We start from the raw sequence: 26245 nt of genomic DNA on the forward strand, positions 1-26245 counted from the left end.
AGCCCCGCGTCGGGCTCTGGGCTGATGGCTCAGAGCCTGGAGCCTGTTTCCGATTCTGTGTCTCCCTCTCTCTCTGCCCCTCCCCCGTTCATGCTCTGTCTCTCTCTGTCCCAAAAATAAATAAACGTTGAACAATATTTATTGAGCCCCTTCTCTGTGCCAGACCCTGCCGGGTGTTAAGGATACCAAGAATAAAAGGCACTAAATCTTGGCTTCAAGGTGTGTGCCCCATGGTGGGTCAGGTGAGACAGCCTTTGGACCTCTCTAGTCCCATACTATGTGTTCTATTCTGAGATTTGAAAACCCTCCTGAGAAATTCCTAGAGGATCTCTTCTACTTCAGTCTCCTCTCTTTCCAGGTGCTTCGCAAAAGTTGTCCTTAGCCCCCATCCCTCATTCTTTGTCCTTCTGGAGCCCCACCCCCACCCCCATCAGGTTCCCAGGGCTCCAGGGGCAGCCGCTCTCCCCATCTCCCACCTGCTTCCTTCCCTCCATGCCATTGCTGAAGCTGGGGACTCTGATGGAACTACCTAATTCCAGCCAGGGTATCTGCTATTGATTTGCATGTTTACACATTTAATCTGTTACTCCTTTTGCGTAACATTTACCTATTAACGGCAATTTCCAACACATCGATCCCCACATCGATCTCAAGAAGGGTTTGATGGTTCTTGAAAACTCATTGATTCAGAGAAGAAATAAAGCGAAGGGAGGTGTCCAAAACTAGTATTATGGATCTGAGTCTGGGTGATTAAAGAAGAATGGCAGTATTAGCCGATATGGGAAATTGAGTGGGATAATCAGGGTTTTGTTTTTGTTTTTTGTAATGAATTATTATTACCCAAATAATATATGCAAACATTACCCTCACTAAAACCTGAAAACATTACAGTCGTTATCAATGGCTTCCCAACAAACCCAATACCGTGCTTAGATACAAACACTGTTATTATTTTCATATGTGTTTTTCTAAACGTTTCTTTTTACACTTAATGAGTGAAGGACAGTGCCCCAACATTGTAAGCTCTATACAAAATAACAATTACTGTTCTTTCTGACAGCGTGCGATTTCACAGTTGGAATCTGCCATAGTTTATGTGCGCATTACTCTCTACTGATACATTATTGGGCGCTTGCCATTATGAATGATGATGAAATGATTGTACCTGCTTCCTGTACACACGTGCATGTGTTTCTCTACATCAGTGAGGCACTCCTCTTTTAAATGTCAGTATTTACCATCACACTGCCATCTGGACGTGTTGCCTCGAAAGTGGCAGTGCCCCCCTACACACGGAGGCAGTGTTTGCGATCTAGTTTAGAGTATGTTGAGTCTGAAGAGTCAGCCCAGAGCGTCTCTACTTGAGTACCTCGGGATGTTTGGAGAAGATGATGGGGTGAAGGTTTAAGGTTAGCTATGTGGAGTTTTAGAGTGATTCTGTAAGATCTCCAAGAGCGTGGGAAGAGCGAGAGGTAATCAGAGCCAAAGACTGATATAGTGGTGAAGGGAAAAACTTGCGCCATTGTGCGGAAAGAGAGGAGAGGAAAGCTGTAGGTTAGGGTAACTGTCTGTCCACTTAGCCAAGATGGGAGGAGTTTCCAGAATGTTGGACTTTCACTGGTAAAACTGGGTAAGTCTCAGGCAGACCTGGATGAACTGGTCATCCTACTGAGAGGAGGGATCAATTTGAAGGAGGAAGGACACTGTTTTCCCTAAAACAGTGTAAGGAAGGAGGCTCAAATCAGGTGACTTAAGGCAGCAAGAAAACATACAGATTTTGGAGGGGGAGGCTTAGCTTCTTTCCTGGAGGAAGTTTTGAAGCACAGCATGATGGTTCAGGATCTAGCATCACAGGATGATTTGGTTGCAAGCAATAGAGAGCTAACTTCAGCAAGAGGGAAAGTAACAAAAGACTGTTAGAGATTCACAGGAGGAGGAAAGGTTGGGAGCTGGCCCCATCAACACTGGCAGATAGGAGCAGAAACGTGGCTATGATTTCGTGTCAAAGAGAGCTTGGTTAAAACAGTGGCATCCGGGGGCACCTGGGTGGCTCAGTGGGTTGGGTTGGGCGCCTGACGCTTGATCATGATCTCATGGTTCATGGGATCAAGCCCTGCACTGGGCTCTGCACTGACAGCTTGGGATTCTCTCTCTCCCTCTCTCTCTGCCCCTCCCCCACTTGCACACATGCACACACACACTCTGTCTCTTTCAAAATAAATACAGAAACCTAAAAAAAAAATTGGTACCAGATAGCACAGAATAGCCACACTGTCAATAGAGAGAGACCTACTGGCCCAGCTCAACACCTGACCAGGAGAAGGTAGATATCAGAATATCAGAAGATACTCTGATCATATCCTTCCATGATGAATCCAAGAAGACAGAGGTGACTCCTCAAAAGGAAATTAGGAGATTGTCAGAAGGTAGAAATGGATACCAGTCCACCAAAAACATTAATCGAGCTGCACTATCAGTCCCTAGAGATGGAACTCATTTCCTGGACATTCCATGTGCTGCGTGTATATATTCATATAAATGTAAATTAATGTATTATGTGCAACACAGGTGCTCAGTACAGTTTTGTTGGGTATAGAAATGGGTGAACATTCCTACAGAGGCTCATATACTCCATTAGCAGTGAGCAGGATGGGCTATTTTTCCCATACAATACCCTTGGTTTATACCAAGGGCAACCCCCACCCATACTAAGCCACAGACTCTTGTTTGCACCAAGTGGCTCCCACAAGAGAGCATATAAAATGTCCCAGACTTGCTGACATAAACCTGCTCCAAAGATATGGGTCCCTTTGTATCACTGACATCCTCTTAAAGAGTCATCCTTAAGTTTATTTTATGGAAAGAGTTAAACGTTTTTATGTATGTATGTATGTATGTATTTATTTATTTTTAATATAATTTATTGTCAAGTTAGCTAACATAATGGTGTATACAGTGTGCTCTTGGTTTTGGGAGTAGATTCCCATGATTCATCACTTACTTACAACACCCGGTGCTCATCCCAACAAGTGCCCTCCTCAGTGCCCATCATCCATTTTCCCCTCTCCCCTCCCCCCCCCCCCCATCAACCCTGAGTTTGTTCTCTGTATTTAAGAATCTCTTATGGTTTGCCTCTCTCCCTCTCTGTTTGGAAAGAGTCAAATGTTAGATTCGGTAGGGAAACTTTCTGTTTATAGGAATATTACAGCAGTCTTTTTTTTTTTTTTTTAATTTTTTTTTTCAACGTTTATTTATTTTTGGGACAGAGAGAGACAGAGCATGAACGGGGGAGGGGCAGAGAGAGAGGGAGACACAGAATCGGAAACAGGCTCCAGGCTCTGAGCCATCAGCCCAGGGCCTGACGCGGGGCTCAAACTCACGGACCGCGAGATCATGACCTGGCTGAAGTCGGACGCTTAACCGACTGCGCCACCCAGGCGCCCCATTACAGCAGTTTTTAATAGCATATTATTTGTTCTATAATTCTAGATTTTCTTCATAGATTGAATTTCTTTAAAGTGGAATAAACTCCCAGTTAGGGGATCGGCTATCTGAGTTACTTAAAAAAAAAAAAAAAAAAAAAAGACAACCCTTAGCTTCTCATACCAGATTGTAGACGCACAACATGAATTGGTGACAAAGTGTTTCTGAGTGGAGACCCTGGAGGACCACTTTGGAAACTCTCTGAAACCCGTTGGTAATTGGTTCTATCCATCTTTATTCCAACGATTAATGTACCGACGTCCTTGTAATCAGTTTGTCCTAGTAATTCCCTTAAATGGGATTTATGCAATCTATTTTACTTTGCAAACCTTCTTTTGTTGCAGAGAATGCAAGTGCGAGCTTTACTCCCAATTCAGAAGCCCGATTAATAAGATTTAGGTATAATTTCAAATAGCAATCCATGAATGCTCTTAACTCTCCCATCATAGGGCCTGTGCTTCCTTTTGGGGACTATTGAGTCTGAGTTGGGATAAGCCACGCTGGGCTTTCATTAAGGGGCAGGGGTCTGAAACCAAGTCTCCCTTGGCTAGTACTTCACGTCTCTTTTTTTAAAGAGAGACAGAGAGAGAGAAGGAGGGAGAGTGCAAGCAGGGGAGGGGCAGTGGGAGAGGGAGACCCAGAATCGGAAGCAGGCTCCAGGCTCCGAGCTGTCAGCACAGAGCCCGACGCAGGGCTCGAACTCACAAACTGCGAGATCATGACCTGAGCGGAAGTCAGACGCTTAACGCACTGAGCCCCCCAGGTCCCCCTCGCTTCTCTTTGATCTTTCGGTTAAATCCTGTTGTTGCTCAAGAAAATTCTGCATTTCCATATGTACAGACGGGCTGTCTGGAGATTCTAGCTTGCGTTTCTTCTGATGTCCCGGGATTTGCTTTCTCTGTTCCCCCAATACGTAGGATTTGTGTCCTTTGCATTTGACTTGTCTTTTGTTGCTTGCTATTGGCGATGATGCGTGGATCCAGGATCCCGGATGCATCCAGGTTTTGCCAGGACTTACAATGAGGTGCTGTCTTATGCTTTGAGGTGCTTTACAAGCATACAACGAGAAGCCGAGAGTATTGGATGAGATCTCCAAGGAGAAACAGCTCCAAACCTGGGTGATAGGACCTACATAAACCTTTGCCAAGATGCACTTCTGGTAGCCGGACTTGTCATATTCCTTGCTCCCAAGCTGCTGGCCCAGGGGGCCAACGGTCTTAACAGTTCTCCATACAGGCTGGTTTCTGCCTTCACGTGTCATCCCAGGGCTACGGGGGCCAGGCCTATTTTGTGAGAATGGATCTTCTCACCAGCGACACTGCTCACAGCTGCAGTCAGAGAGCGCAAACGCCTCGCACAATTGCCGTGACTTGCTCCCACCCGGGCCTTCGTCAGATGTCACACGATACTCCTTCCTGATGAACTCAAATGTGGCCTTCCAGACCTCAGCTAAGAGAGGCACTCACCGATCACGTTTAATTGAAACGGAATTAAAACCCTAGATTAATTAGATCATGTGGGGGTGGTTAGGAAAAGGATTCCAACATCTGGCAGTGGATGGGTTCTGATGAGCTTGGATGTCTCTTTGCGATTCTGTAACTTGGTGCGGGGCGCCCTCACCGCGAGCCCTGCTTTGCGTGGAAAGAAAGTGTATCTGTTTGCGTGTAATGCACCCTGTGCTTTGCCTGGGCTTCCTGTTTCTCCAGCTGGTCTCCGTGAAGCTGTGTGGGTCCCAGGGTGACCTCGCACAGGCCGGCTTTTCTGCACTAGGTGCTTCATCTGCTTCCAAACTGCAGCTGTCACTCCCAGCGAACTCACCAGCTGATGAAAGCCTCGTCTTTCGGAGCAGAAAATGAAATCTGAAAAGTAAGGCCATGTTGCTGACACCTTTTGGGCAAAGCCTTTTATGAAGGGGGAATGTTAGCTTTCGTGGGTCCCATTTCCATATCCTGCCTGAGCCCCGGCAACCCAGCTGACAGCTGGCAGCAGCTGAGAGGCACCGAGAGTGGGAAAATCAAAGCTCTCTCTCGCCACCGGAGAGTTAAACCCCAAAGGGCCTGTACAGAATGCTTACTTGGAAAGCTGCAAGGGGCTTTTTATTCTCTTCAGGTTAGCTTTGCTGATATCCAGGGGCTAAGTATAACTGTAAGCATGTGAATTTCAATAAATATGTTTCCTTCAATTACCCAGCTGGACAGTTTAGTTCACCAGAGCCTGTAATCATACAAAAGCTGCCAGGGAATTGTTGTGATTTAGATAATTTCTAATCTCCTCTCTGCTTAACCTGCAGGGGCTATGGGCAGCCTCAGAGACCAGGGGGTGGAGAGAGCCTGTTCTCATCAACCCAGAGAGGCAGTTCCTTGGCTCAGCCTGATGGACTGATGCTGTATTCAGACAGAGAGGCTGAAGAACAGAGTGGGGGGCGAAGGTGTGAGTGTTGGGGCGTGGTTTGGGAGTGAGAAGGTTTGGGGGGGTTGCGTGGAGAAGGTAGAGGAGCCATGGGATGGCAGAATAGAGCTGCTAACCAGCTTGGGTGCTAAGAAGCAAAAGACCTCCCCCCCCCCAGAGGCTCCCCCTCTGAGCGAGGACTCAGATTTGAGTCCCCGATCTTGCACCCAGCACCCCTTCTGCAAGTTCCAGAGGGGCCGTCCATGGTCAACAGAGATCACCACTTTAATGTATTACTTGTAAATGCAATTTGGTAGACTCCTTGCCAACACAGTGTTCCCTGCGATGTCTGTTTAGCTAAACCACTAATTGTATGGAAGATTTCTCCCTAAGTTACTTGTTGGGGGGGGGGGGTCAATGATCAAGGGACTCTTTTCTCTGTCTTCATGGAAAGCTGTGGAGGACAGTGGGGAGCCAGCGCTGTCGTTTGGGGGCTGGGTAGCCGTGCTGTGAACTTGGAGGCTCTCTCTGGTTGCACCTGTGGTCCAGGGCCGTTGGGATTCTAGACTGGCAGGGAAAAAGCATTCTCAAAGAACAACAGCATTTGTCTCTCCTCTTTCCTGTCTCCTGGATGCTTGGCATCTGTTTCCATTCTCCGGCGCCTTCTGATTTCCTCCGAGGCAACGTTTCTTCCTTGTTAAATACAGTCTGATGGAGAAGTCATTGGAGGTTCATCATCTCATGACCCGGTCTAAGCCAAGGAGGTGAATTCCCCCTTGCAAAGAGACAGGACGCCCAAAAATGGCTGGCATTCCATTGCATCCAGGGACAGGGTGCCAGCCAGTCACTCTCGTTATGGGACAGGTGTGGCCCCGGCCTCTTGCCTCTGGAATTCTGCCATTCCCAAGCCCGACTCTCCCAACAGCCCTGAGTCCTTTATGACCCATTACCCCTTGAGCTTAACTTAGCCAGAATTGGATGCTCTTCCCTACAAGTAGCAGACTCTGTCACCGCAAAGATCCAGATCTGGCCCTGGCAGCAAAGGCGTAATGATTCGTTTATTGCAGTTTTTATTCATTCCAGGGCAGGGACTTTAGAGAACTCCAGAATCCTTCGTGTTTTGTTTTGGCTTTTAGTTTCTAAGACGTGGGGAAGCTAAGAAATGAGATGGGTTGACTCGCCTGGCGTCCCGTGGCTGGTTAGTGACAGAGCAGGGACGCCAAGTCAGGACTTGGGTTGAGTCTCAGTTCTTCCTGCGGCAGCCCACATCTTCCTCGGCTGAACGTTCTGGCAGCTTTGTGGCCGGTCTGCCCTTTGGCTTGCGAGCAGCATGGAGGAGAGGCACACGGCCAGCAGTCTCGCCCTCTGCAGCGGGGGGGGGGGGGGGGGGGGGGGGGGGGGGGGGGGTGGCAGGGCTTCGGGGAGAGAAGGGAGCTGCGTTTCAGAAAGTACCTTCATCTGCCCTCTGCTGGGTCAGAGAGCTCGAGCCCATGGTGGTTCGAAGCGGCACATAATAAGAGGACATTAATATAAATAGGAAATAAATAAGCAATAACCACAACACGCACATCTCAAGATCACCTTGGAAAAAAGTCCTACAGATCCCCCCGGGGACAGGTTCTTCCTCCCTCTGCCTTATTTCTCAGTGTGACCCCCCCCCCCAAAGGCCCTGCCAGCTGCCATCTCTTCCACTCACTTCAGTGTCTTAGCAGGAAGCTGCCCTCTGACACTCCCCAGGGCCCTGGGTGGGCCCTTCCTCCTGTGAATAACCGCACTAACGAGGGTGACATTTCCACTTCCCCTCCTGTTGGCTTTGTCATCCTACAACATCCCCGGCCTGGTCTCCTGGGATACCTAATTAAAGAATTGACAGTGTTTTTACCAATAGTCATGTTCGGAGGTGAGCAAAAACAAAAAAAACAAAAAAAAAACAAAAAACCCCGACGACAACAACAACAAAAGCATCTATTGCAGAGGCTTACTTTCCATACAGTAACATAGCCCGCACCCCGCACACGGTAGGCAGCCGGTGTTAGACCGCATCTGCAGCCCCCGGGGACACCGTGTATCATGGCGCAGGGTAATAATGGATGGTTTTCACGACAACCCAGACTCTGTTCATTTGTTACGCTGATGCGTTTACCAAGCATGAGCTGCCTTGTATGTGCTCAGCGCTACGCGAGGAAAATGAAGATACATGAGAGAACGAGAAGACAAGGCCCCTGCTCTCAAGGCGTCTAGGTGTACCGGGCCTCTGCCGTGTGTGACTCACTTTGGACCTGGCCCGTCCGAGTACATTTGCACTCCTTCCAAGCTGCAGTGATTGGTTCCTGGAGGGAACATGACCCAGGGCGGTCCCAGGGAGAGTCAGTCCAGGAACTCTTACCAAGGCTCTGGGGACTCAGGTGTTCTTCTTCTGCGAAAAGGCAGAACGGAAGCCGGGAGATTCTCACGGCCATCCCGGCAGCCTTCTGCTTTGAGAAGGAAGTCACACTCCTGAACTCGTCATTGGAGCCCCTGTATCCCGTGGTGACAGAGCCACCCACGAAGTTTGCAATTCCACAAGCTAATCAATTCTCTTTTCTTCTTAAGCCAAGTAGGGGTGGGTTTCTCCCTTTGAAATAAAAGTAGTCCTGTTACTAATACTACGGGAAGAGTTGATTACTTACCACAACACACTGTCTCAATCGGAAGGCACAGAAATGCCATAGGAGTAGAGCGAGGGGAGAGCCTCACTCCAAAAAGAAAATTGGGGAGGGATTTGGAAAAAGATCCCAAGAAAAGGGACCACTCGGATTTAATCATGACGGATGAGTGGGAATTGGCTGGATACATGGGGGGCATTCCAGGCCATGGAAGAACACACATAAAAACAAGCTCACGTTTCATTTTTTTTTTTTAAGTGGCATTGATGTCCAAAAGGAGGAACTTCCGTTTTATTAATTGAAGAATGTGGGGTAATGATGCCGTATAGTTATGGCTTCTGATGCCATATAGTTAACTACTGCTGTATCGATGAGCTAACTATTCCTGGACATCCCCTTCAAGTTCTTTAAGAATTCTGGAAGCAAAACATGTCCACATCGGAGAATGGGATCTGTGGCAGTGGTCCACAAACCTGGACGCTCATGAGAATCGGTTGGGAAAGTGAAAACCCAGACACGTACACCCCACCTCTGACTGAATGAAACTCAGAGTGGCATCTAGTGTTATATGAAAGTTCCTCCGGTGATTTGGCTGTGTAGCCAGTTCTGGTGCACTTAATCTAAAGAGAGGAGAAAAAAAAAAAAAAAACCCAATGATAGAAAGCACCAAGACTTGGAAATCAAGCCTCTCTGGGACCCCAGATTCATCATTTTATCCGCAACACTAAAGTTGACCTCATTTGTGAAACAGAAACAATCATATTCATAGAGCATTTATAATTATTTGTGGGATGTTCCCCAGGTACCGGGTGCTATATTATATGCCTGGGATATATTAGTGAATAAAACAGATGAAGATCTCTGCCCAGCAGAGACAGATTGTGAAAATAGTTCAATGGGTAAGTTACATGTGATGGAAATTAATAGGTGCCGGGAGAAAAAGAGAACCAAAGGAAAGGGGGATTGAGAGTGATGGGGGTGGTCAGGGTACGTGAGGCTGGTCAGGGTGGGCTCATTGAGAAGGTGATTTGAGCAAGTACTGAAGGAAGAACAGGACTTAGTGCTCATGGGTTAGAATCTCACAGGCAGAGGGTTGGGATACTGAGATTCAGAGAGTCACCCCAGGGATGACTCCAAATTCTAGGTCTGAGAAATTGGAAGGATGTAGCCACCATATATGGAGACAGGTAATCAGCTTGTGGACAAAGCAGGTTTTGGAGGGAAGATCAGCAACCCAGTTTATAGGACATGTTAAATTGGAGATAGCTATTAGATCTCCAAGTGGAGATGTTGAGCACGTGTTGCTTATATGGTTTCAGGTTTGGAGTTTAGAAGAGGTTTCTTAGCTGGAAATGTAAATTTGGAATCCAGCACAGATGAGCTTTGAAAACCTTGGAACTGTAGGAGTCCAAGGAGGGAGAGGGTAACCCTGCAGAAGAGAGGAGGATGAAGAATTGAGCCCTGGAACTCTCCAATGTGGAAATGTCAGAGAGGAGAGGAGGAAGCAGCAAAGGAGACTAAGACTAACCAGTGAGGTGTTCTGGAAGCCAAGAAAAGGAGTGCTTGAAGGGCGAGGGAATGATAAAGTATGTTAACTATTGCCACTGGTGCCATATAAGTAAGAGGAATGCGAAGAATTGACCATTGGCGTGGAGAAAATTGTTAGCCATGACCAAAGAAGCTCTGAAGGATTGGTGAAGTCAAAAAGTTTTGTCAGAGAGCGTGTGTGAGTTTCCATCACATGATTGTTATGAGGATTATATGATAGCTCTAATGTGTAAATTAATTACTATCGTGGGTGGTATTTAGCAATAAATCTTAATCCTCCTTTTTGATCTTGAAACACCTGAATGTGTCTTCCTTCCCAAATGAGAGCATAGCCCAATACTACATCGGTGGACATAAACTCAGGGAGTTGGATTGGGATTGCACTGAATCCATAAATCAAGTGGGGAAGAATTTGACATCTTGATAAAATTGAGTCTTCAATCCATGAACATGGAACACCTCTTCATTTATTTAGATCTTTGACTTCTTTCATCAGTTTTGTTGTTTCCACATGTACTTCTTGTACATTTTCTTAGACTCATACCTAATATTTTCCTTGTTTTTTTGCAGTGCTATTGTAAATAGTATTATAATTCTAGTTTCAAACTCCAGTTGTTCATTGCTGTTATATAGGAAAGCAATTGACTTTTGTGCGTTAGCATTTTATCCTGTGACCTTGCTGTAGTTGCTTATTAGTTCCAGAATATATGCTGATTCTGTGGGATTTTTCACGTAGACAATCATATCGCCTGTGAACAAAGGCAGTTTTAGTTCTTCGTTCCCATTTTGTACACTCTTTATTTCCTTTTCTTTAAAATGTTTTAATGTTTATTTATTTTTGAGAAAGAGAGAGACTCAGAGCACCAGCAGGGGAGGGGCAGAGAGAGAGGGAGGCACAGAATCGGAAGCAGGTTCCAGGCTCCAAGCTGTCAGCACAGAGCCCGACACGGGGCCTGAACCCACGAACCGTGAGATCATGACCTGAGCTGAAGTTGGACGCTTAACCAACTGAACGACCCAGGCACCCCGTTTTTTTCCTTTCCTTATCTTTCCCCTCACCCCACACACTGGCTAGCACTTTCAGTATGATGTTGAATAGGAATGGTGAGAAGGGACATCCTTGCTTTGTATGTATCTTAAAAGAGAAGTATCGGGGCGCCTGGGTGGCGCAGTTGGCTAAGCGTCCGACTTTAGCCAGGTCACGATCTCGCGGTCCGCGTCAGGCTCTGGGCTGATGGCTCAGAGCCTGGAGCCTGTTTCCGATTCTGTGTCTCCCTCTCTCTCTGCCCCTCCCCCGTTCATGCTCTGTCTCTCTCTGTCCCAAAAATAAATAAACGTTGAAAAAAAAAATTAAAAAAAAAAAGAGAAGTATCTGGATAGTTTCTCACCATTATGGTGTCTGCTGTGCACTTTTAATAGATTATTTTGGTCAAGTTAGTTTCTCCATATTCTTAGTTTTTGGGGAGTTTTTATCATAAATAGGTGTTGGATTTCGTTAGAATATTTTCTGAATGAGTTGATATTTTGTGATTTTTTTTTCTTCCTTTGTTGATGTGCTGCATTATACTGATTGATTTTCAAATGTTACACCAGCATTCGTACCTGCAATAAATCCCACGAGATTGTGGTACATAATTATTTTTACACTTTTTCCCCTCTTAAGAAATTTTCTTTGTTTGCCTTCTCTGATTATAATAGAGCATTTTGTATGATTCCATTTTGTCTCATGGAATACCAATTATACTTACTAAAAAAAAAAAAAATAGTGGTCGCCCTAGAGTTTGCAGTATATATATTGAAGTAACCTAAGTCCACCTTCAAATAACATTATACAATTTGGCATTTAGTACAACCACCTTATCACAGAATAATCCCAATTCCTCCTTCCTCTTCCCTTGTGGTATTACTGTCATTCAATCCACATATCCATATGTCCTAAATACCCAGTATATATACTGTTGTTACTTTAAACAGTTATCTTGTTGATAAATTAAGCATCAGAAAAAACATAACACTTTATTTCACCTTCAATTACTCCTTCACCAAGGCTCTTCCTTTTTTCACGTAGATACGGATGCTTCAAAATTTTTCTCTTTGCTTTTGATTTTCTGAAGTTTGAACACAATATGCCTAGGTGTGGATTTCTTGGTATTCTTTTTGCTGTGTTCTCAGAGCTTCTTGGATGTGTGGGTTGGTGTCTGTCATTAATTTTGACAAGTTCTCAGTTATTATTATTTCAAATATGTCTTCTGCTGTGTCCTTTCTTTGCCTTCTAGAATTCCAATTGCATGCGTGTTACACCTTTAAAATTGTCCCACTGTTCTTGAACATGCTGTGTTGTTGTTGTTGTTGTTGTTGTTGTTGTTGTTTTCATCCTTTCTTCCCTTTGCATTTTAGTTGGGGAAGTTTCTCTTGACCTCTCTTCAGGTTGGTGATTCTTTCCTCGGTGATATCAGAGGAAAGAATTTTACCGACGAGCCTATCAAAGACGTTTTACGTTCCTGCCACAAAGCTTTTCGATTTCTAGCATTTGCTTTTTTATTCTTTCTTAACATTGCACCTCTCTTGATTACGTTACATCTGCTCTCGCATGTTGTTAATTTTTTCCATTAAATCCTTTAACATACGAATCACGGGTGTTTTTAAATTCCCTAGGTGGTAATTCCACAATCTGTGTCATACCGGTGCCTGGTTCTCATGCCTGTCTCATATTGTCAGACCGTGTAGACGTCTTGTAGCTTTCGTTATCCTTTTTACTTGTGAAGCAGAGACGATAAATCTGGGAAGAGGGCCTGAGTGAATAAGGCTTTGGAGTGAGGTTTTACGTTAACCTGGCTAGGAGTTGGCTTGTGGTTACAAGTACCAGAAGCTTTCCATTCCTCTCGTGCCCTTGTTTTTGTCACCTCCTTTATCTTCGTGCTTCCCTAAGAATTCCTCTTTTTAAAAAAAAAAAGTTTATTTATTTATTTTTGAGAGAGAGAGAGAGTGTGTGTGTGTGGGCAGAGGAGGGGCAGAGAGAGAGAGAGAGGGAGAGAGAGAGAATTCCAAGCAGGCTCCATGCTCTTAGCACAGAGCTTGACACAGGGCTCGAACCCACGAACCACGAGATCATGACCTGAGCCGAAATCAAGAGTCAGGTGCTTCACCGACTGAGCCACCCAGGCGCCCCCACTAAGAACTCCTCCTTAAATAGAGTCTGTACCTTGCAGCCCTTTTAGCTGTCAAATGTTATTATATTGGAGGCCTGTTGATGTGGTGATAAAAAATCAGAGAGGGAAGCATTCTGTAATCTGAGGATTCAATCTCAGTGTTCAGTGGGTCTGCGTCCTGGGTTGTGACCTTCACAAGTTTTCCGTAGCTTTTATTTTTGCTTCTTAGATGACAGAAGAAAACTACAGGGTCTGGAGTTAGAGATGTGCCCTTCCCCTGAGTGGGATGTGTCTTTCCCTCTGGAGAATAGTCCCTGTGATGGAGAAGGGTCTCGGTGCATTCACAGCGATCGCTCTCCTCCTTACCCTGCCAGAGCCAGGAGGAGCTCTTTCCCATCTCTTACTGCTGTCTGACCTTGGGTGAGGAAACCAAACTTCCCCCAGTATTTTCATCTCGAAGATAATTCAACCTTGTAAGGATCAAGTCAAATGACTCCTGTAAAACACATGATGCTGTGCCTGGCACGTGTTAAGACCTGTTTTGGTCATTCATTGCCACTACTTTGTATATTCCCATTCCAGGCTCCAACCTCGTGTCGTTTCCGGTAAATATAATAGAAAAGCCTGCTTCGTGTAAATATGAGCCCGAGGAGACCTCTTTTATCTCCTTGGTCTACTCATTCAACTACTTTTTCGCCCTTTAATGTTAGAATCCTCCAGTAAATGAGGATTTTTCAGGTTAATTTCTGTATTACTTTGCTAGGGCTGCTGCAACCTAGGACTGCCGACTAGGGGCATGAACAACAGAAATGCATCTTCTCACAGTTTTGGAGGTTGGAAGTTCAGGATCAAGGTGTTAGTAGGGTTGGTTCCTTCCGAGGGGTCCGGGGGAAGATCTGCTCCACACCTCTCTCCTTGGCATGAAGATGGCCATCTTCTCTCTGTCTCTTCACATGGCGTTTTCCCTCTATGGGTACCCTGCGCCTAAATTTCCCCCTTTTAAGGGACCCCAATCAGAGTGGATTAGGGACCACTCTGATGAACTCACTCTAACTTGACTACCTCTGTTAAGACCGTATCTCCATATAAGGTTACATCTGAAGGTACTAAGCGTCGGGATTCAAAATGCGAATTTGGGGGGGCGCCTGGGTGGCGCAGTCGGTTAAGCGCCCGACTTCAGCCAGGTCACGATCTCGCGGTCCGTGAGTTCGAGCCCCGCGTCGGGCTCTGGGCTGATGGCTCGGAGCCTGGAGCCTGTTTCCGATTCTGTGTCTCCCTCTGTCTCTGCCCCTCCCCGTTCATGCTCTGTCTCTCTCTGTCCCAAAAATAAATAAACGTTGAAAAAAAAAATTCAAAATGCGAATTTGGGGGGACGCAGTTCCACCTGTAACAATCCCCTTGCCAGTAGCTTCTTCCCGCTGCTACGCCTTTCCCGTCTTGCGTCCTGCTATTGCCGAGCCTGAGGGACCTCTGCAAAAGTTAGTCATTGCTTTGCGCACCTTTCCCTAATGCTTCATTCATTCTCTGCTCTTGGGCCGTCATTACCTTCTGTGACTCTTTCCTGATCCACCGAAGAGAAATGTTATCACGAGTTGGCTGTTCCCATCTTCGGGCTGCATTGTCTGTCTTGGCTTTGGAAAAATTCCAAAAATAATTCTTGGTAACCTGTAATTTTATCTCTGTGTCGTCTTTTGTTTTTCCCCACGTTTCTGGAACCATGACAGAAGATTCTGCGTAATTCTGATCAGCATATATTCATGACAGCTCCAAAAAAAAAAAAAAAAAAAGGTTATTTTATGCTTCGGCAGATGCACCTGTAACTTTGCATCTCTTAGTACTTTGGGACGTACCGGGGAATTGGTATCTGGACTTGGCTTTGGAATGCTATGTATTTGCATACCTAGAGATTTTGTTTAACTTATTTCAACTCAACAGATATTTATTGAACACTTAACTAAGCTTCAGATCCTGAAGGCATAATAATTTATTTTTTTTTTTTTTAATTTTTTTTTTCAACGTTTATTTATTTTTGGGACAGAGAGAGACAGAGCATGAACGGGGGAGGGGCAGAGAGAGAGGGAGACACAGAATCGGAAACAGGCTCCAGGCTCCGAGCCATCAGCCCAGAGCCGGACGCGGGGCTCGAACTCACGGACCGCGAGATCGTGACCTGGCTGAAGTCGGACGCTTAACCGACTGCGCCACCCAGGCGCCCCTGAAGGCATAATAATTTATAAGATGTTGCTAATTGCCGGAAGCACTTGGTCCAGCAGAAAGGACACAGGTAAATACCATATTGACCCAGGGTGACAAATGAGATACCCATATGGTAGCCATAAAATGCCGTGGAAGCTCATGTTGCTTCAGTTTTTTCTTTTTATTTCATTTTAGAGAGTATTCTGGAGGTTTTCTTCTCCCCCCTCCCTTGAAGTTTTGTCATGGAGGTTAGCCTGGAGTATTCGTGATGATTTCACCTTGATTTCACGGCTTTCCAGAGTTCTCAGGATATACTTAAAAGCCTCTGGGGGCGCCTGAGTGGCTCAGTCAGTTAAGCGTCCGACTTCGGCTCGGGTCATGATCTCAGGGTCCGTGGGTTCGAGCCCCACATCCGGCTCTGTGCTGACAGCTCGGAGCCTGGTGGCTGCTTCGCATTCTGTGTCTCCCTGTGTCTCTGGCCCTTCCCCTGTCTCTCTCTGTCTCTGTCTCTGTCTCTCTCTCTCAAAAATAAATAAACATTAAAAAAAATTTTTTTTCAATCCTCTGAGTGCCCTATGGGGCTCTGTGTGATCTGGCCCCTGCCCCACTCCCCTGCCTGCACTTGAGTCACCCTATTCCCTAAAACACTGGTGGTCTTCCTTTCGGCCAGAGCTCTGTACTGTTTTTCCCGCTCCAATGTTTGAGCACAGGCCTCTGCCCGGGATGTCCTCATCCGCCCCACTTAGTCAATACCTCTGTTTCCTGCGGCCTTCAGATGATTAACCTCTTGTTCAAAAGAACTCTGCTGGGCTCCCCTCTACCTATCTCGTCCAATTCCACGGTATGGCCCCCCTTGTCACTCTGAATAGCACACACAGTGTCGGTTGTCATGTGTGCCTTTAATAATCCTTTTTTTTTTTTTTAATGTTTATTTGTTTTTGAGAGAGACAGACCATGAGGGAGGAAGGGGCAGAGAGAGAGGGAGACCCAGAATCGGAAGCAGGCTCCAGGCTCTGAGCTGTCAACACAGAACCCGACGCGGGGCTCGAACCCATGAACCGTGAGATCATGACATGAGCCCAAGTTGGAGGCTTAACTGACTGAGCCACCCAGGTGCCCCTGGGATCCACACTTTTGAGGGCAGAATTCCGAGTGTTTTGGCAAAGCTATAGAGTCATGTGACCAACACCACACAATCCTGAGACACAAGAGTTCCATTACCCCCACGTTCCACTGTGCCCGTTCCTGTCTCCCAGCCCTTCTTCTCCCTGTGTAATTTGGCTTTTGCCGGAGAGTTATGTAAATGGAGTCAAAAGTTTAGCTTTTTCATTCTGGCTTCTTTCACTTACTTATAACCCATTTGAGAAGTCATCCATACAGCTCATGGGAACAGTTTTAATGCAAGTTTGTAAAAAAAAAAAAAAAAAAAAAATCAATACAATGGATCTTCATTTACCTGTTTAAAAATATTTATTGAACTAATCTTTCTTTTCTTTCTTTCTTTCTTTCTTTCTTTCTTTCTTTCTTTCTTCTTTCTTTCTTTCTTCCTCCCTCCCTCTTTCTTTCTTTCTTTCTTTCTTTCTTTCTTCCTCTTTCTTTCTTTCTTTCTTTCTTTCTTTCTTTCTTTCTTTCTTTCTTTCTTTCTTTCCCTCCTTCCTTATGTATCATCTTTATATCTGTATCTCATAAGTTATCATAAAAATTTTTATTTTTATTTTTATTTTAAGCACATTTGAAATGGGTACTCAGAGACAGTAGTTTCTGAGAGCGTTCCCAGGAGAGAGAGGTATTCGCTTACAACAGGGGATGTGTTCGTAAGGTGGACGCATTGGAGTGAGCCTTGAAAAGCGGCTAGGGCATTGCTTCAGGAAATGTCAGATATCACTCAGAAGGCATCAAAGTATTCTCTTTGGCCTCTTAGGGACTCATCAAGCCTCCCCTACGTCTAACCCAACCTTACATCTGGGCACAAGCAGCACAAGGACTGGCCTGATAGATCTTACCTTTCTTTTTCTTTCCTTAACAAACATTCACTAACCATGTACTAGCTGTGAAGTTCAATGCCAGGTGCCCAGGGAAATGTGAAAGTAATAAGAGTTTTGCCTACTTGATTTATCCCCTATGGATACTCCACTTTCCTTTATGCTAGCCTCATTTTTCCGTTTTCTCTCTTCTTATCTTGTGTCATAAATAAGAGGCAGCTTCCAAAAATATATGGAAAATAAATCATGGAAAGTGTTGGGACAAAGAAATAATGTGGGTGAAGAAACAATCCAAGGGCAAATTTACCTACCTCTCATTGCCACATTGTTGTTTTTTTTTTTTTTCCAACGTTTTTATTTATTTTTGGGACAGAGAGAGACAGAGCATGAACGGGGGAGGGGCAGAGAGAGAGGGAGACACAGAATCGGAAACAGGCTCCAGGCTCTGAGCCATCAGCCCAGAGCCCGACGCGGGGCTCGAACTCCCGGACCGCGAGATCGTGACCTGGCTGAAGTCGGACGCTCAACCGACTGCGCCACCCAGGCGCCCCTGCCACATTGTTTTATAGAGGCACCCAAGATGGGCCACTGATGGGGTTGTAGGTTTCCTGGAAGCTAAAGTAAGCAGGGAAATACGCACTGTTAAAAGATCCAGATCGTCCGCAAGATAGAGACAAACCCGTTGTTTCAAGTTTTCTCATCTTGCTGACCTAAGAAAAATTCTTCCCTCGGGTCTTCATAAAGAAAACACTTTTTGATTCAGAGAAGAACATCCTGGACTCCAGCCCAGTAATAAATACAAGAGTAAAGTTTGCCCGGCTGCTTCTTACAGCATCCCTCAATGCAAGCCAGGCTCACAACAGTGACGTTCAATCCTGTCAAGTAAATTTGACAAGAGTCAGAATGATGCCATTCCGATATGCAGCTCTCAGATGGTGTTACTTGATCCAAGGGTAAAATTTATCATTTCCAGAGAATAGATGAATAACATGTCCTTCAGGCAAATCCTCCATAAATATCTGTTCTCATAAACAGGATTTTGATGGGATTTGGACAACAGAGTTATCTGACAAGCAGCTAGGGTGCATCTGTGTGGGGTTTCCATTAAGGGCTGACACCAATCAGACCCAAGGAAGGATAAAATTGTTTATTAAAAATCACGGAGACTGTATAAAGCATATTTAAACAGGTTATTCCTCTTTATAATGGCACCAGGGTGTACTTATTCCAGAACAAGGCAATAAGCTGAGAGCTTTAAGTGTATCCTGTCGTTTCAATATCTTATAACATTCCTATGTAGTACCTTCTGTTTGTCACCCCATTTTACAGAAGAGAAAACCAATATTAGGAGGAGTTCAGTAATTTGTTAAGCATTACACAGCTTGTAAAAAGAGCCAGGATTCAAACCAGTTCTCTCTGGAATCGGAAACAGCGTGAGCCTTTGTTTTTGTCTTTTGTTTGTTTAAAAACATTTTAGACATAGGGGCACCTGGGGGCCAACTTCAGCTCAGGTCATGATCTCACAGTTCATGAGTTCGAGCCCCGTGTCGGGCTCTGTGCTGACAGCTCAGAGCCTGGAGCCTGCTTTGGATTCTGTCTCTCTCTCTCTCTCTCTCTCTTCCCCTCCCCTGTTTGCAGTCTCTTTCTCTCTCTCTCTCAAATATAAATTAACATTTAAAAAAATTTTTTTAAATAATGGCAAAAGACATTTGCATAGACATTTCTCCAAAGAAGATAAACCAGTGACCAAGAAGCATAGAAACAGCTGTTTAACATCACGAATCATTAGGGAAATTCAAGTCAAAGCCACAAGACCCCACACTCCACCCATTAGGGTGGCTATTATCAACAAAGTAGTTGGGGCGCCTGGGTGGCGCAGTCGGTTAAGTGTCCGACTTCAGCCAGGTCACAATCTCACGGTCCGGGAGTTCGAGCCCCGCGTCAGGCTCTGGGCTGATGGCTCAGAGCCTGGAGCCTGTTTCCGATTCTGTGTCTCCCTCTCTCTCTGCCCCTCCCCCATTCATGCTCTGTCTCTCTCTGTCCCAAAAATAAATAAACGTTGAAAAAAAAAAAAAAAAAAAAACAAAGTAGCAAAGAAGGATTGGTAGGATGTGGAGAAATTGGAACTCTTGTTTATTGCTAGTGGGAATGTAGAGTGGTATAGCCACTGTGGAAAAGGGTATAGTGGTTCCTCAGAAAGCTTAAGATAGGATTGCAAAAATGGTGTAGCAGTTCTACTTCTGGATGTATACTCCAAAGGACTGAAAGCATACTTGAAAAGATGTTCGTAAACCATATTCATGGAAGTGTTATTCACAATAGCCAACTCCAGTGTCTATCAATAGATGGATAGGTATACAAAGGAATATTATTCAGCCTTAAAAAGGAAGGAAGCTCTGACATATGCTACAATATGGATGAACCTTGAAGACATTATGGTTTTTGCTGTTGTTGTTTTTCTTAGAATGGTTTTATTTATTTATTTGCCTGTTTGTTTGTCTTTAATATAATTTATTATCAAGTTGGCTAACATACGGTGTATAGAGCGTGCTCTTGGTTTTGGGGGTAGATTCCCGTGATTCATCGCTTACATACAACACCCGGTGCTCATCCCAACAAGTGCCCTCCTCAGTGCCCATCACCCATTTTCCCCACACCCATCAACCCTCAGTTTGTTCTCTGTATTTAAGAGTCCCTTAGGGTTTGCCTCCCTCCCTCTCTGTCTGTAACTATTTTTCCCCCTTCCCTTCCCCCATGGACTGCTGTTAAGTTTCTCAAGTTCCACATATGAGTGAAAACCTACGATATCTGTCTTTCTCTGACTGACTTATTTCACTTAGTGTAATACCCTCCCGTTTGAAGACATTATGTTAGATGAAATAACCCCATCTCAAAAGGATAAATATTGTATGATTCCAACTTACATGAGGTATCTAGAGTAGCAAATTCATGGAGACAAGAAAGTTGAATGGTGGTTTCCAGGGACTGGGGAGAAGAAAGAATAGAATAGTTATTATTTAATGGGTATGGAGTTTTCTAACAGTGTGGATGTACTCGGTGCCACTGCAAATGGTTAAAATGATGCATTTTACATTATGTGTATTTCGCCACATGAAAAATACATTTTCTTTAAAAAAAACCACAAAATACTTATGTCTCAAAATAATATAATTTTATTATAATTTATTTCCTTTTGAAATTACAGTTATCATACTTTTATGACTTTATAAATATAATATCTTTAATCGAAGAATCAAATAGCATTAAAATTTTTTTAATGTTTATTTATCATTGAGAGACAGAGAGAGACGGAGCATGAGCAGAGGAGGGTCAGAGAGAGACAGACAGAATCTGAAGCAGGCTCCAGGCTCCGAGCTGTCAGCACAGAGCCCAACTCAGGGCTCAAACTCACAAACCGCGAGATCATGACCTGAGCTGAAGTCAGATGCTTAACCAACTAAGCCACCCAGGCGCCCCATTAAGTAGCATTTTAAAATTATGTTAATTTCTTCAAGGGTTTAATGCTCCTCAAAGACTGTTCCTATCTTCAAGATAAAGTTGCCTTCCTACTCTCCACCAAATGCTCAAAACCACACCAATTTAGTTTGCTTCATAGGAGATCCTAGAATATCTGTTTTATGTTGACTTGTTGAAAACAGAAGAACAATAGAGAAAATCAGTAAAACCAAAAGTGTTTTTGTTTTGAGAAGACAAACAGATAAATCTCAGCAGGCTAACCTAAAAAAGATACATAGTAAGGAGACCCACCTTAACTATACCAGAAATGAAGGAGGAATCAACGTGACTGATCACATGGACATTAAGAAAGTTAGTAACAGAACAGGAAGAGCATGTACAGGACCAGGCATTTGATACTTAAATGAAACTGATCAGTTCCTTGAAGGATACAAGCTACAAAAGCTCACTCAAGAAGCAATAGACAATAGGAACATTCCTGTATCTGTTAAAGAAATAGAACCAATCCTTAAAAAGCTTCCACAAAAAGAAAACACCAGGACCAGATGGTTTTGTTGGAGAATTCTATAAAATATTTAAAGAGGTAGCACCAATTTCCCACAATCTCTTCCAGAAAATACAAGTAGAGGGAGGAACACTTCTCAACTCATTCTATGAGAGCAGTATTAGGCTAATACCCAAACCAGATAAAGACATTACAAGAAACTCTCATAAACATAGATACAAAATCCATTAAAAATTTAGCAAATCAATGAGGCACCTGGGTGGCTCAGCCGGTTGGGCGTCTGACTTCAGCTCAGATCATGACCTCACGGTTCACAGGTTCGAGCCCTGTGTCGGGCTCGTGCTGACAGCTCGGAGCCTGGAGCCTGCTTCGGATTCTGGGTCTCCCTCTTTCCCTGCCGCTCCCCCACTTGCACTCTGTCTCTGTCTCTCAAAACTAAATAAGCATTAAAAAAAAATTTTTTTAATAGCAAATCAAATCCAGCAGCATATAAAAAAGGATACTTGATGGTGACCAAGTAGGGCTCATCCAGGGATGCAAAGCCAGTTTAACATTTGTAAAGAAATTAATGTGATTTATCCTATTAATAGACGGAAAAATCAAAACTATGTGATCATATGAATTAATGCAGAAAAAACTTTTGACAAAATTCAACAGCTATTTGTGACAAAAACTCTCAAAAAAAAAAAAAAAGAACAAGGAACAGAAGGAAATTTCCTTAACCTAACAATAGCTAACGTAATAATTAATGGTGAAAAACCGAATGCTTTTCTCTGAAATAGGGAATAAGGAAAAAATGTCCTCTTTCAACTCCTGTTCAGTGTTGTCTTGGAAATTCTACCTAGTACCATAAGATAAGAAGAAGAGATTGAAAGTTTGTGGGTTAGAAAGAAATAAAATTGTCTGTATTTGCAGATGACATTATTATCTGTGTAGAACAACTTAAATAATGTACCAAAACACTGATAGAACTTCTAAGCATGTATAGCAAGGTCACAGGATACATGGTCAATGTATAAAAGTTGATTACTTTCCTATATACCAGCAATGGACAATCAGAAATTAAAATTTAGAATCAATACTATCTATAAGCACACCAAAAAATTAAGTATTTGGGCATATTTCTAATGAAGTATGTATGGGCTGTGTATGCTGTATAAAACACTGGTGAAAGAAATTTTTAAAAAACTCAATAAATGGAAAGGTATTTCATGTTCATGGATCCGAAGAGTCGATATTATAAAGATGTCAGTTTTCCAAACCAACTTAATCTGTGGATTAAAGGCAGTAAGTTAAAGGCAACCAGAATCCCAGTCAACTCTTTACAGATATGGACAAACTTAATGCAAAACGTATATGGCAGGGGTGCCTGGGTGGCTCAGCCGGTTGAGTAACCGACTTTGGCTCAGGTCATGATCTTGTGGTTCGTGAGTTCAAGCCCTGCGTCAGGCTCGCTGCCGTCATCACGGATCCCACTAGAGATCTTCTGTCCCCCTCTCTTTCTGCCCCTCTCCCTCTCATCCTTCCTCTCTCTCTCTCTCTCTCTCTCTCAATAAGTAAAACATGTTTTAAAATACAATAAAATTTATATGGGAAAACAAAGGATCTAGAAAAATAGACACGCTATCGAAGAACAACAGAGTTGGAAGATTCACACTGGTTCCAAGACTCAATATAAACTTACTGTATTCAGGACAGTGTTGTATTGGCAAAGTATGGGCACATCAATCAGCAAAAGAGAAGAGAGAAGCCAGAAATAGATCCACATAGTCAACTAGATTTTAACAAAGGTGCAAAGCCAATTCAACGGAGAAAGGATAGTTTTTCTTTTTTAAAAATTTTTAAATATTTATTTATTTTTGAGAGAGAGAGAGAGAGAGAGAGAGAGAGAGAGAGAGACAGAGTGTGAGTGGGGGAGGGGCAGAGTGAGAGGGAGACACGGAATCCAAAGCAGGCTCCAGGCTCCAAGCCATCAGCACAGAGCCCAATGCAGGGCTCGAACCTGTGAACCATGGGATCATGACCAGAGCGAAGTCAGACTCCTAACCGACTGAGCCACCCAGGTGCCCCAAGGATAGTTTTTTTCAACAAATGATGCTGGCTGGTACAATTGAATGTTCATATGTTAAAAAAAAAAAAAAAAAAAAAGTGGGGTGGGGGGAGGGGGGAGACCTAGACATAGATCTCACACCTTTTAGTAAAATTAACTCAAAATGTATCATAGACCTAAATACAAAATGGAAAAGTATAAAACATCTAGAAGAAAACCTATGAGAAAGTCTAGATGACCTTTGGCTGGCGATGAGTTTTTAGATACGACACCAAAAGCACAATCCAAGAAAGAGACGATTAAGTTAGACTTTATTACAGTGGAAATTGTTACTCTGGGAAAGACATTGGTAACAGAAATGAAAAGGCTAGCCACATAATGAAACGTTCTCGAAGCACGTGTCTGATAAAGGACTTATATCCACAATATAAAAAGAACCCTTAAAATTCAACAATAAGAAAACCAGCAACCCAATTTAAAAAATGGAAAAAAAAACATCTGAACATTTCACCCAAAAAAAGATATGTAAATAGCAAATAAACAAATGAAAAGATACTCAACATCATTAGTCATTAGGGAGTGGCAATTTTTTTTTTAAGTTTTGTTTTCTTGGGGCACCTGGGTGGCTCAGTCAGTTGAGCGTCCGACTTCGGCTCAGGTCATGATCTCACGGTTCGTGGGTTCGAGTCCCATATCGGGCTCTGTGCTGACAGCTCGGAGCCTGGAGCCTGCTTCAGATTCTGTGTCTCTCTATCTCTTGGTCTCTCCCCTGCTCTCTCTCTCTCTCCTCTTGCAATTATAAATAAATATTTAAAAATAAAAAAATAAATTTTGCTTTGTTTTTTATTTTAGAGAGAGAGCATGTGCAAGTAGGGGAGAGGGGCAGAGGGTGAGAGAGAGAATCTCAAACAGGCTCAACGTAGGGCTCGATCCTATGACCCTGGGACCATGACCTGAGAAGAAATCAAGAGCTGGACCACTCAACCAACTGAGCCACCCAGGTGCCCTGGGATTTGCAAATTTAAGCAATAATAAGATACCAACCATACAGAAGGTCCCCAACTTACTATAGTTTGACTTACTGTTTTGCTTTAACTCTACCATAGTGTGGAAGTGATACACATTCAGTGGAAATTGTACTTTGAATTTTGAATTTTGATTTTTTTCTTAGGTTAGCAACATGCTGTAGGAGACCCACTCACGATCCTGGGTAGCAACAGTGAACAGCCGACCCCCCATCAACCCTGCAATCATAAAGGGCTAACACTCGATATACTTAAAACCATTCTGTACCCACACGACCATTCTGTATCTCACCGTCAGCACAGTATTCCATAGATTACATCAGATATTCAACATTGTATTGTAAAACTTTTTAAATGTTTATTTATTTAGAGAGAGAGAGAGAGGTGGAGGGGGGCGGACAGAGAAGAAAAGAGAATTCCAAGCAAGTTCCACACTGTCAGCACAGAGCCCAACGTGGGGCTCAAACTCACGAACCATGAGATCATGACCTGAGCCTAAATTAGGAGTCAGACGCTTAACTGACTGAGCCACCCGGGCTCCCCTCAACATTATATTATAAAACAGGCTTTGTGTTAGATGATTTTGCCCAACCCTAGGCTAATATAAGTATTCTAAGCATGTTTAAGGTAGGCTAAGGTAAGCTATGGTGTTTGATACGTTAGGTGTAGTAAATGCATTTTCTACTTAATGATTGATATTTTCAACACGTGATGGATTTGTCAGGGTGTTATCCCGTTGTAAATCCGGGAAGATCTGTGCAATCCGGGATTCCTGACTAAAATCCAGGACACTGACCATATTAATTAACTGGGGAGGCTATGGGGCAGTAGGAATTCTCATTCAATGCTGGTGGAAATGAAAAATGATACAGTCACTTTAGAAGAATTAAAACACAATCTTACCATATGATCCAGCCATTCTATTGTGAGTATGTATCCAACTGATTTGAAATTTTCATGGAGGAAATTGCTTACCGTTTTATTTTCTGCTGGTTTCTTTGTCTGACCTTATTATCAGGGTGATGACGGTCTCATAAAATGATTTGAAAGTGGTCCCTCTTCTACTTCTTGAAGAGTTTAGGAAGGATTGGTATTGATTATTCACTGAATGTCTGATAGAACTTACCTGGGAATCCATATAGCACCGGGCTTTTCTTTGTCGAGAAGTTTCTGATTACTGATTCAGTCACCTTATTTGTTACTGGTTTGTTCCGGCTTTCTATTTCTTCTTGATTCCATTTGCATAGGTTGTGTGTTTTTAGGTCTTTGTACATTTCTTCTAGGTCATCCAATTTGTTCGTGTATAAGGTCCCTCAAAAAATTAAAAAATAAACTGCCTTATGATCCTTCTAGGTGTGTATCCAAAGGAAACAAAACCATGATCTCAAACAGATGTCTACACTCCCATGTTTATTGGAGTATTATTCATCATAGCCAAGATATGCAAACCACCTAAATGTCCATTGATGAATGAATGGATAAGGAAAATGTACACATATACAGTGGAATATTATTCATCCTTAACGCAGAAGGAAATCTTGCCATTTGCAATAACACGGGCATTATGCTCTGTGAAATAAGCCAGACACAGAAAGACAACAGTGTTGAAATGTTCTCATTTACATGTGTAATCTAAAATAATCGAATTCATAGAAGCAGAGAAGAGAACGGTGGTTGCCAGGGGCCAGGGGGAGGGGGAAATGGGTCCAGAGCACAAAGTTTCAGCTACACAAGATGAACTAATTTCGGAGATCTAACGCACAACAATAGGAGTGTAGCTAACGATACTGTGCTGTA

General features: G+C 43.7%; 1 protein-coding gene and 1 long non-coding RNA gene across 4 annotated transcripts in view; one reads left to right on the forward strand and one right to left on the reverse strand.

Annotated features, from left to right (window-relative positions):
- Window positions 1–26245, forward strand: part of ADPRM (ADP-ribose/CDP-alcohol diphosphatase, manganese dependent) — a 578681-nt gene that overhangs the window by 490028 nt on the left and 62408 nt on the right. The gene's annotated exons all lie outside the window — the stretch shown is intronic.
- LOC109494183 overlaps window positions 7853–26245 on the reverse strand; it is a 32565-nt gene continuing 14172 nt past the window's right edge. Inside the window, exons 2-5 of one of the 3 annotated variants that reach the window (XR_006590021.1) lie at window positions 25575–25760; window positions 20316–20376; window positions 14759–14977; window positions 7853–8485 (exon numbers count right to left, since the gene is read on the reverse strand). This is a non-coding gene — a long non-coding RNA (uncharacterized LOC109494183). Of the gene's footprint in view, window positions 8486–10509; window positions 10814–14758; window positions 14978–20315; window positions 20377–25574; window positions 25761–26245 lie in introns of those variants that run through there. The other 2 variants (XR_002148824.2, XR_006590020.1) reach the window with 2 other exon arrangements.

This window comes from Felis catus, chromosome E1, assembly GCF_018350175.1.
Source record: "Felis catus isolate Fca126 chromosome E1, F.catus_Fca126_mat1.0, whole genome shotgun sequence".
NCBI lineage: Eukaryota > Metazoa > Chordata > Mammalia > Carnivora > Felidae > Felis > Felis catus.